General features: G+C 40.0%; 1 pseudogene; it reads left to right on the forward strand.

Annotated features, from left to right (window-relative positions):
- Positions 1-5,304: 5,304 nt before the first annotated feature.
- Positions 5,305-11,031, forward strand: LOC145465078 (uncharacterized; annotated as a pseudogene).
- Positions 11,032-12,448: the final 1,417 nt, after the last annotated feature.

Raw genomic sequence — 12,448 nt, forward strand, 5'->3', positions numbered from 1 at the left:
TGGAGCATTGCTTGGCTAAAATAGGCCCTTTGCACGATCCAGTACAAAATCACACATGCTGGTGCGCAAGTTGCGCAGTGGGACTTCCAAAACAAAGGCAGGTCCAGGTGGACTGGTACGAGTTGCATTGTTTTGGAAGTCCCACTATGCAACTTGCACACCAGCATGTGTGATTTTGTACCATGTGACCGGATCGTGCGAATGGCCTATCTGTCAAACATCTTTTATGTTCGGAACTTAAACAAACAGTGATTTGGGATAAAACAATCTGTATTGTGTTTTAAGTAAATAAGTTTCAATACGTTCGCGTAGAGATGGTCGCTGGTCAAACTACGGTTTTGTACAGTAAGAAAGCATAAAGAAAGCTATTTTGTTCTAATTTCAATTTCCCCCAAAATAATGTATCTTTATGCAGCTTTTTACGCTGAATATACAGCCTACGCATACAACTTTTTTTATAGCTTTTAAGTCTTGTTGACACATTTATCATGTAAACTAAGTTTAGTTAGTTAACGATTTCATTGAAGCCGACTTTATTCAGATGTCTATGATGCCTTTTTGTTTTCCATTAGTTTCAAGCTGACTTTGTTAAGCCGTCTTTTTCTTCCTTGCATGATGCAATCGTGCATTGCGCTACTACAAGTAAAGTACTCTGTTCATTGTAAGACGATTTACATCTCGACGATTTACGATTTTACATCAACGAGTTGTACATCGTAGACGTATAGCGAAGTACGAAGAATAAACGTTTGAAGTCCAAGTTCTCTGGGTGTCCTGATTTCATTTGTAGCAGATCCAACGGTACTTTAGAACACGTGACAAGTTCCTTTCCCGCAGCAAGCGGGCTGCTCCGGGCTAATTCCCGAGTCAAGCACAGTCGTCCAGCCAGTTAGGCCTCTCAAACACCCGTTTTCCCCTAGATAGAGCTCAGAGCGGAAAAACCCGTTGTCACACAATATTCTCAGCGGATACTCCCTGAAATTTACGCCCGGGTTCCATATCTGCGCATATCATGACGGTGACGTAAGAAGCAATATGTGCGGTCAGTCAGTAGGGACTGTAGAACTTTTCATGGCGCTTTGTTTCATTCTGTAATAAAATATTTTTGTTGCCTACTTGTTCTGATCAAGTATCAAACTCTTCACGGCTCAATTCTGACGTCACTCTGACTTAAGTTTGTTCAGGTATATGGATTGTTTTATTATTAGCATTTCCGTATTCGCTATACGAAACCACAAAACAAATAGTTAAAAGTGCATAATTATAAAGAATAAGATCGAAAATGGTTAAAGTAAACAAATTTCATTGATTGTTATTGTAACCTAGTCTCGATAGTCAAATAACTTGACGTTTTGAAGTTAGCAAACCACACAAAGACAAAAATCTTATCTTTCATTGGATCAAACGAAGAATTATTGCGGCATTCAATTTTGGCAGAGGTGTCAGGACTGAACTGAAGTTATCCAAAACAATGGTTCCTGTTCAATGACGAACTGATGGGGACAAGATTCTATTTCGAGGTTTCAATATGAAGAAAATGTTTTCAGGCACGCACTTCAATGTTCCATATCAAAGAACAAAAGAATTCAGGAAGTGTTTTCAGGTAAAACTGGTGTCGCTCGTTTATTTTTTAAGTGTTTTTCCGTTTCTTCTCCGAGTCAGTAAATACTAGCTTGGTGAGCTGGTGTTCAAACAATTCACAACTCAATTCGTCATAAATACCGAACCAAAAGAACTATTTCAGACACTAATAAAAGAAGCTGCACCTTTGTAAGCATTTCCTCATGTGTTAAATTTCGTTTTCTACATGTCTGCCGCGTTTAGCCTCGTTTTTCGTTTGTAAATTGATTACTTTAGCGAAACTTTTCCTCCCATTCGAAACAAGTTAACCTGTAGTTATTATATAATGTTATAATATATATAGGACCCTGGGCGCGCTTTGATTGATCAAAAATCCGTGTTTTATGAGAGTATAAAACATAGAAAAAGCGTGTTTTATTGTTTTTCCGCCACATTGTCTCTAGGCAACATTTTTGTTAGAGATGGCAGAAAACATTTTCTTTGAAGAAATTTGTGATGGAGTTCTCTGCGAAGCGGCAGAAAGTTTTGAAGACGAGGCATGTAGCACTTCAGTGGTATTAAATTGCGTCAGTTTGTCGATCTGTGTGCTTCGCTGTTTCTACCCGCGGCCTGTAAAATCTATATCATAAAACAAATGAAGAAGCCTAAGCCGTGTATTACACTGTGAAATGTAGCCTGCGGCTCGTTTTTTCGACATTTCCCTCCTGTTCTCAAATGCCCGTCATGTCTTATCACAGAATAACACAAAATAACATGTCTTATCACAAAATAACTATCCAATTTCGACTGATCACAGCATTGTCAACATTGGGTTCAGTTATTCTTGGAATTAGATACTAAATTAAAGATTAAACTGAGTTGAACTGTATTTCACAGCAGATTTTGATGTACATGTATATATTTAAAAATGCGCATACCATGTTGTTGACAGCAGCCTTTGTTGACATTATCAGTGCAGTTTTCGTCTCTAAATCAGAGCCATTTTCGTGATTCAAACAGACGAATTAAAGGTCTATATATGGGCTGTGATGTCGTTTTTTCTATCTGAAAGCCATTGAGAAATATAGAATTTTATACTCTCTGTATCTGATTGGTCTCATTAAATTCTTTAATAAGAAGAGAAACTAAATAACGAACGTGAAACGTTTGCTGCTTTTTTCCATTGCGACAGAACAAAATTGAGCTGTGAAAAATGATGATGATCACTAGCGACTGCACTAGCGAGTTTCTGCGTTTGCGGCTAGATTGCAATCGCATTGTAACCATTACTAATTTCCTCATGTACATACAGAGCGCAATAAGATGATTCGATATTAAGTGTTGTTTAGATCTGTTTTCAAATGTAAATCGAATGCAATTATACCATGAACATTTTTTCTATGCCGTTAAGGGCGCAACAAAGGCGACACACTGTGGCAGGAATTGAAGAGAGCAGCTAATTAGATCATCTCTATAATCCTAAGTTTCTGGGCTGACATTTCCAACGTAAGTATATGGAATATTTTGCATTTTTGAGTTAATATCTTTTTTGGCCTTAATTTTAAGGTAGCGATACTTGTTAAAGAACAAGGATTCAATGAGTTTTTTTGGATCATTAAAAAGGAGAAGAAGTGATCCATCGCTTTGGTTTGTTTGACATTGCATTACAGCAGGAGCTACGGTGACAGAATAAAAACCTTCTGCCTATTGGACAAATTCACGACTAAAGAAACCGTTCTACATGAATAACGAGTAACATTTTTGTTAGAAAGATAAATAAGTGTACATAACAAATCCATTGTTTCACAAACTTGTTCTGACGAAAACTTTCCTAAACAAACAAAGGAAGTAACAAACAGTGTGGTCAGTAAGTCAAGGAAAGAGAACTCCTTGAGAATTTAGTTTCTTTCTTGGAGAATTTAACGATGTAAGTTTGCAATTGTATTGAATATTCTTAAATTTTCTCAAAGGTTTTTTAAAAAATGTTAAATCTAACGTTAATTTCTCTGTTCTACTGTTGAGCTTTGTGTGCACACTCAGACGTCGACCCAAAGGCTGAGTTTATTCAAAGGTAAATGATCTAGTGTTAACTAAAAAGTATGCACCAATTTTTCAAAAATAGCACTTCCCCAGAGATTTAGAGCAAAGGAAAAAACTTTAAATTCGTACACCATAAACCATAGCCAGGGTACACATACTGAAACAATAGATCACTCGTTTTTCGGTAAAACAGTTGGCGAGTTCTCTCAACGACGGATAATTTAGCAGTATGAGATTTTCAATGTATCAGTAAGAGTAAAGTAATGTTGATAAATAGACTCATTTCAAGTGTTTTAGGACTCTCTTTCAATATTCTTAGAGTGGTCAGGATATTGTTTTTCTTTATAACTATTTTTCCGTTGTGAATTCGCTTCGTTATCTTATCGTTACCGTTCACATTTTTGCTGTCTTCAACAATATAGGTTGAATTGATCATTTGCAAATTTTAACTGTTACCAGAGAAATGACGTGTTTATTAACTGATAGCTGAGATCTGAGATCTTTAAAATTGATTCATAGCTGTGAAATAAGCTGACATTTTAAGTGATAGCTGAGAAATCGACGAAAAATAAACTGAACCATTACCCCGCTGCAGAACCTTCACCCTATAAACCTACAACTCAATAACCAGACTGCCTCATTTTAACCCATGGAAAACAATCTAGTAAAGTACACTAAACTCAACAGAACAGAATTCGTAAGTTCTAGCCAAACTTTTATCTGATAAACATTGTGTAGACTTCAGTGAGCCAAGATGAAAATCAAACACTTTCTACTCAGTTCTATCAGAGAATAAAACACTCATCTTAAGGTCATTCCCCCAGTATTGCATTGCGCATCCCTACTGCGCATAATTTCACGCGTGATTAGCGCGCGCGCATTAAAAAATGGCTGCTTTTTCTTTACAGCTGGACCTCGCCATAGAGGTAAATCGTCATTTTCTTGCAAACGAGTATGGTGACCTATCATTTTTTTTGTTGTTGTTGTTTTGAATTGAGTAATAAATTTCTCTGTGTAAAATAAATTTCGACCAATTCTCAGTGAAGAACAAAAAGCAATCGCCGGAAACGTGAATTTAGCAAGCAATCTACAACTACAATCATGGTGCTATTATAAGGATTTATATGGGTATAAACTAGGTGCTTTTGCTCCTTAACGAACATGGGGACCCCTCATTTTTATTTGAAAATTTAAGTTCCTATAATATAAACAATCGATAGGCAAAGTTTCACAAAAATCTCAGTGCAGGTTCTATTTCAGCGGAATGACCTTAATTTTAACTTTGGAACAAGAACTGCACTTTCTTTAGATTTTGATAATTTATTTCATTTTAGAATAAAAACAGACGTACGACAAACAGAAGGAATCAGATAATTATCCAGAGTCTGTATTTGGATTTTGATTCATTTCAGAAGCACGTTTTAAAACCTTTTATTATTTTAGGACTTGACTTCGTAGTGTAAAAGGAAGGACAAAAAGAAGGGTTTTTTTTACTATCCGAATTTTTTGATTACAGTAAAGTGTCCTTTCGGCTGGAAAAACTATAATGGACTCGCACTCATTCGTGAAAAAAGGAACTGTAAACAAATAAACTGACTGAGCAAAACGTAAAATTATAACACGTGTTCTCACTGGACAGACAGCAGAAAGCAAACAGTTTCAGCGAATAGCTAGGCTTGTTGAAATGAAAATTAGAATTTTACTATGCATGCTGTTTCACAAGCTTGTTCTAAGGCGAACCTAGGCCTCACACCGACAAACAAAGCAACAAAGTTTGCCTGACTAACAAACAACGAGTTCATTTTAGTTCTGAACGGCGAGGAGAAAGGAGTGTATAAGTTTAAGATGTAAGCTGGCTATAGTTTGAATTCTTTCCCCGTTTTAACATTGTTCAATCTAACACCCGTTCTTCTTTTCCCTGTTTAGCTTTTTGTTCATCATTCAGACGACACAGACGTTGAGTACTTCAAAGGTAAGTGATTTCATTCATTGCTCGTCTCGCTGGAGCGATCATGTTTTAGCTTTTAATTTATTTCTCCAAAACCAGCGTAACATAAATAATCAGTACGTAATTAGCTAGTAAACGAGTTTCAACATGAATCTCCAATTGTCGGCTAACAAGATAAAATAATACACTGATAGCACTATCATTTTCATTCAGCTGATTGCTGCCACAGTGGAAGGTAGGCACTTAATCGACTAAGCTATCTGTACAGTCATTTTTTTGCCTTGCCTGGGTTAGTTAACACTAAAGCGAATTGAAGAACCATTTCTTTCTAGCGTAATTCTTACTTCAGTCTGTTTTACAACTTCATTTAATTTAATGTTGCACAGCCTCTGATGGGCTTGCCGAATACTTCACTCCTGTATGGCTGAAAGAAAAGCAACACGGAACCAAACTGAGCACTCATAACAGCTAAAGCAGCTTTCGACAGTCACTAGAACTCCTCATCTCTTGTGCTATAAAAACAAATAATATAAATGTAGGGGTCACAGTTTTATTTTGTTATTGGCGATTAGATCAAGAACTTTACTCATTTCTATGGCCTCCGGCAGAGTACAAACATTTCTGCGCTAATTTTCAAGCTTTGATATTAACTCACAACGATCATAAAAGAAAATGTAAGAAAATTGTGAAACAGTAGAACTTTCTAAAAGGCGCAGTATGAACTGTAGGTGTCGCCGTGACCATTGTTTTACTTTTCTGACATTTATCTCTACAGGCTAAACGATATTAAAGGGAGAACCTCGTATAGAGAACCTTCTGATCATATTGTTTCTACTGATTGTTGTGTTGATAACCCTGGCCTCTGCGACCGCCAATAATGTCAGCAGCAAACCAAGTGACAACAAAGTGAGTAGCTCCCTCTTTGGTTTGTGAGTTCAAGAAAAGCGAAAAAAAAAAAAAAGAAAAAAGAAAAGAAGAACAATAAATATCATAAACATCATTGTTGTTGAGTTATTTTCCATCTAAATTCAAGAAGACTTACATCAAGTACTTCCTGTGACTTTATTATAGCTTGCACCTTCACAGCACTCAAGGTGTCGATCTTTGTTCTGACACAGGTCTCAATGTGTTACGGTGGACAACCAGGTACAAATGGCATCCCCGGTATGCATGGCATGCCGGGTTCCCCTAGGGCACCTGGCCGTGATGGACGTGACGGAGCCAAAGGAGACAGGGCAACCCGGGAAGGACTGGGTCCAAGGGACCAGCTGGTGCAGAAGGAGAGAAGGGAGATAGGGGAGAGTCTGGAGCCCGGGGCCCGGCTGGCCAAAAAGGAAAGCGAGTGCAGAAAGGTGAGAGTGGAACTTCAGCATCACCTCAGCTTTTCTTGCACATGAACTGGAAAGAATGTACCTGGAAAAAGGATTACGGCAAAGACTCAGGTGTGATCCAAGCAAGTGATTTACGGTCCGAGCTTGTAAGGTATTCACCAAGTCTGCCATTTTGCCTCTGTCTTTTTAGCAGAGAACATTATTAATACTTTGGGATAATATTTTAGGCCGGGTTCTTTGATTTGGCCAAATCCTTGTTTAGTTCTCCCGGTCCTCCTCTTTCTTGGAGGGGTAACGATCTTAACTGGAGGGGAAGCATGTTATTGACAATGGCGAGTCCCACTGTAATTATCATTTCTAAGGCTCTTGGCCGACCAATTTCTCTCCAAGTTAGAAAAAAATAAAGGCTGTTATGCAGGGGAAATATGACGAAAAATATAGGATACGTTTACACTGTATGGGTCAGATCAGGAGCCATAATCGGGGACGGAGACCGTAAACCTTGGGATCCACGCGCACCTATGATATGGGACAATTTTTCTATTTTTAGAACAAATTGCGCCATCCTGACGTCATATATCCGCGCGGATCCACGCACATGTCGCGGGCTCTCACGTGGATGTTGTCACGTTGCGTGATCAAATGGTGAGAGTTAAGAGACCTTGAGAGATTATCTTGCATATTTTTCACAGCGATGGCAGGGAATAAGGCAGGGAATACGAACCAGGGCGCTTATATGTAGTTTTACGCTCTGAGCTAACGGAAAAGGTGGGTTTTTCAGGGTCGAAAACAAGACCTCATTTTCGCGCTGTGAATGAATAATATCTGCTCGCGCTAGTTGTACGAGTAAGATTTTGCCTTTGTTCTGTAAAGAAAAGTTATGCAATAAAACTTTCTACTCTGGTATCGAGTTAATTTGTGGGTTTCTCAGACAATGGTTAATCATAACCCAAACCTGTTTTGATGGTTTCTTATTGTTTCTGCTTGTTTGGTGAGTTTGCAAAAGTTTTTGAAAGGAAAGTCCGACGCGTACAATTAGCTCATTTGCATAGTGCAGCTCGTGCACTTTCAAGTCTGAGTCGGTGTTTTCAATTGTCAACAAATCTTGACAAAGATTTCTTTCGTTATCTTTTGTTCTGAGATGCTGCAACAAACGGAACGCAAAAAAAGGCTGCTAACATCATGTGTGTTTCCTCGACATAAGCATAGTGAAGTTTTACACTGTGAAAATGAAAATAGACAAGGAGTTTTGATAACTCGATTAAAGAAAGCGTCATCGTAACTTTGCTGATTATTTCTGCTTTATTCACACATTTTCAGCTTAACTTTTAATATGTTCTCAAGCATTTATCAATCTTAAACATATTTAAAAACTATAGAGTTGATGTTTGAGTTCGATGTACGCTTTCACACGAAAGTGCGGCGGAAGTACAATTTGTCATGTTTACTGACTGTACAAAACACGCATCGGCGGGCGCTCTAATTCATCGACAACGGAGAATTTACTGGATTTTCACACGGATAAAGCTGAGCAGTATCTGCGGACGTAAAGTTGCTAGGCCTTGATCAAACATCAAGCGTTGCTTACAATTCAGGCGAAACTCAAACTGACCAAACTAGCCATTATTTTGTTTTACTTTCAGTCGCGATAGACTGGCAAATTCCTCGCAAGCGTGTGGCAAGAGGAGCCAGGAACTATGAAGTCCTGAAGCTCTGCTATATCTAAATATATATAGAGCTAGTTTTTTGCTGTGAAATGGAAAAGCTGTTAATCTTCAACATATGTGAAATTTAAAGTGGAGTAATGTACAGCTCATGTAAAAGAAGCATCCGTCGGAACACAACTTAGTCAGCGATATATATAAGCTTAAAGCGGAACATAACTAAATTCGACACTGTCTTACTTCACTCAAACTAGAGCAGCTTACGACGAAAATACTTAAGCAAAATCCCAACAGACGTAAACGCGTTGAGTTGTGGGTCAACTGAAAAACCTGAAAAATTTCGGGAATTTCTGACACCATTTCCCCCACGCGACATCCGCAAAAATCCTCGCAGCATGCGCGCGCGTGTGCCGCAGGCGATGGGGCAATTTGTTCTAAAAATAGAATTATTGTCCCATATCATGGGGACAACTCCAATATTAGAAATGGCGCGCGCTTACGGTCTCCGTCCCCGATTATGGCTCCTGGTCAGATATGGTCGTCATGTTAATGATAAAAAAATGTGCCCTCCTCTGTTTCTGTGAACTAGTTATGAGTTCACCGCTATTTTCAAAAATTGTATTGATGTTAATGATTAATTTATTATGTAGACTGTTCACAGTCCCCTATTTTTCCGTGAGATCGTAGATGTCGATCGTTGAGTTCGATGGGCGGTCTCTTGATGCGAGCGAAACTGGGGAGAGTACAAAATGCCCGTGGGTAGTGGCGGTGGGGTTAATAACGTGGGGGTGACGGGGCGGAAAAAATAGGGAGACTGTAACAGCTTCACTCTCTCTGGTGTTCGCTGCGTTAGTTGCTCCAGCAACCGCAACACCTGATTGGTCGAAGGGACAATAGAGTTCATCAGAGCGTAGCAGAGCGTTGACAACTTGAGTGACTGAAAGTGACATTCATCACTTCGCGGCTCAGGCCAAAATAGCATCGATTTCAAGAGAATTTTCTGGAGAATGTTTTGATTTCGATCGTCTGTCTGCTTCTTGTCTTGGAGGATTGGTGTTAAAGCGCGAGCAAAAGGAGGCCGTTTCTCGTTTACTCGAAGGAAAAGATGTTTTGGCGGTTCTTCCAACTGGTTTTGACAAGAGTTTCATATATCAAAGTTTCGTTTTGGCGAAGGAAATGGCTGAAAGCTCCGTTGGTTGTTCTTTTTTCCGACTGAAATTTTACAGTTAATGCCACAAAGATAGCATGCATCTGAATAATTGGAATTCTCTGCAGGCTTTGCCGCTTTTTTTGGAGTCAGAGAAGAGTTCTTCCGTCCCGCATTCATTCGACGCAACTTAGTAAACCTCCAAAATGTTTCGAAATTCACAACACAGTAACATGTATTCATATCATCATCCCTGATTTGACAGGTTTTTTCTCAAGAGAGGAGATTGTTAATTGATTTGATTAATGGAGGCGCCAAACTGGCGGCCGCGCCCCTTGAACACGAGACAGAGTGAAGCTGTTACAGTCTCCCTATTTTTTCCGCCGGCCGTGCCCTCCACCACCCCTAACCACGGGCATTTTGTACTCTCTCCAGTTTCGCTCGCATCAAGAGATCAAGATGGCGGCCCGTCGAGCTCAACGATCGACATCTACCATCTCACGGAAAAATAGGGGACTGTGAACAGTCTATTTGTTCTGCAAAAGTGCGTAATTGTTTCTCATCCCTTCATTGCTGAAAGCCATTTTCTAATTTCAGATTAATTTTATTGATTATCTCTGTAGAACTGTGACTTTATGAAGAACTTCACAGACACTGCCCTTCATGTCTACTTTGCTGGTAACCCCAGGATTTATAACTGTGATCACTGCTGTAGTCGTTGGTATTTCACCTTCAATGGTGCCGAGTGCAGCTCTCCTGGCTCCATTAGCGGTGAGTTCTACATGAGAATCGGCAAGAGCTACAGTCTTCACCGTCACCGCCATATTGAAGGTCACTGTAACAACCAACATCCACAAGGGAAAGGTGCCAGTGGGGTTCTGGGTTGGAAAGTGTATCTCTGGCCACAAGAGTGCTGACGCATACACAGGCTGGAGTCAGGGTGTTTCACCACTGGTATCGGTTTCAAATTACCATGTTCCGGAGTTACATAATTTTAAAGCAAAAATGAAAAAAACGTTTTCCAGGACACGCTAGCAGGTTCGAAGTTTATTAGCCATCTGGACAAAACGCGAGCCTAGTTCAGACTGGCGAATGGGTGAAAGAACACTTAATAAAGCCCTTTTTAGTGTGATTATTTCAGTGATACCAACCCCGGGGGTGCACACAATCAGCGCGATCTAAGAGTGAGGCGTAGGGAACTTTCCGTTCAAATCGAAGCGGCTTGAATACTGATCTTTTTTTAAGGCAACTGATGAATATAAAAAAGGGCCAGAAAAGAGAAATAAAAGAGTATCAAACATTCGAGTTGGTCATCGCTTTCTTATATTTGGTGGCTCCTAAAGGAGCCGTTTGTTTAAGTGACTACCCAGCGGTAGGTCACTGTTGTCTACTTGGCGACTGATCTTGGTTTCGCCCAGGTTAGTCTCGTGCGCTCCTTGGGCTTTCGCTCGGCTTGCTTGTTCCGCTCACGGTAGAATGAGACCTTTAAAAGAGTTAAACCGAACACTATTTTCCGCACCACGTCTTTACAAGTGACGGGTGCTCCATTCCCGCCTTGACAGCGCAAACACCCCGAATGATCAAAAAACACTTTTTTGCGCTCTAAGAGAGCAATCTCGACAGGCTTTCCGGGCTGCAACGGACAAGTCGTGGAGGTTTTGAAAGTGTTTAACGACCATCCGGCAGTTATTATGGCGTCAAGCTCGTGAATGGGCACAGAAAACTTTGTCGCTCGCAAAAGATTTGGCGCGGAAGGAAGACCACCGAACAACACTTTAAAGGTCTCGGCATCCATCGGCATGGTAACGGACGCACGTCTCACGATGCTGGTTGTTGGCGATTTCTTCATGTTAAGCTTCTCTGCAACTAACACTGCCAAGGTCTGCAGCAAGCCTGGAGTTCCTTGGTGGCGTGTCCCAAACACTTGTTTTAGGCGCTCGTTTGTATCCGTTTCGTCCACCCAGCTATCGTACCTCTTTCCATAGCCACGCCAGTGGACGAAGTACTGAACGCGACCGTGAGCGTCCGTACGCTTATCGAGCACTTTTTTTTTCACTCAATGAATGCGACGATAAAGATTTTTGCTTGAGAAATTTTGGCCAACCGGAGAATAAAATCACTGAAACGGAAAAAGGTGCGAAAATCGCACCTATTGTTTTGCCTTCACCAGCGATGTTTACTTGCTTCAACAGACCAAAAATAAAAACGCGAGGCCTTACAATAGTTTAAGTAAACCCGCCTTTTCACGCACTCTCGACATCAAGCGGTGTGTCTTCATTGTATTTTTTCCTTCCTTTTCTTTTTTTATTGAGTTGCTTTTAGCAGTGGAACAGTTGGCGAAAAGCGAAATCATTTAAACGTGAAAAGGTGCAAAAGAAAAACTTGTCTTCTTGCCGATCGACAACAGTTCTGTTTTCGTTTATCGTTTTCGTAGATCCAGGCGCAATTGGTTAAACAATTATTAAGCCACGCACGAATTTTAAACAGAAGTCATCTTCAAAGAAGCATAGCGTATAACGCATATTAAACTGAGATAAAACGTAGCAACCGCCCCGTTCTTATCGCTTCCAGCTACTCATCGCCGCTTGCTCGCTAAAACATGAACTAAAAAATAATACTTACTTGACGACTAAAATAAAAGTAAAGTACAGTTAGGCTGGGTTAGGCCGAAACATGCGCGCGCTGTATGACAAAAGCCTAGTCAAGCCTACTGACCTACCCCCAGTTAGTTTGTCTTCGTTTTCCCAAGTAGGCTACC

Source organism: Orbicella franksi, chromosome 13 (assembly GCF_964199315.1).
Source record: "Orbicella franksi chromosome 13, jaOrbFran1.1, whole genome shotgun sequence".
Lineage (NCBI taxonomy): Eukaryota > Metazoa > Cnidaria > Anthozoa > Scleractinia > Merulinidae > Orbicella > Orbicella franksi.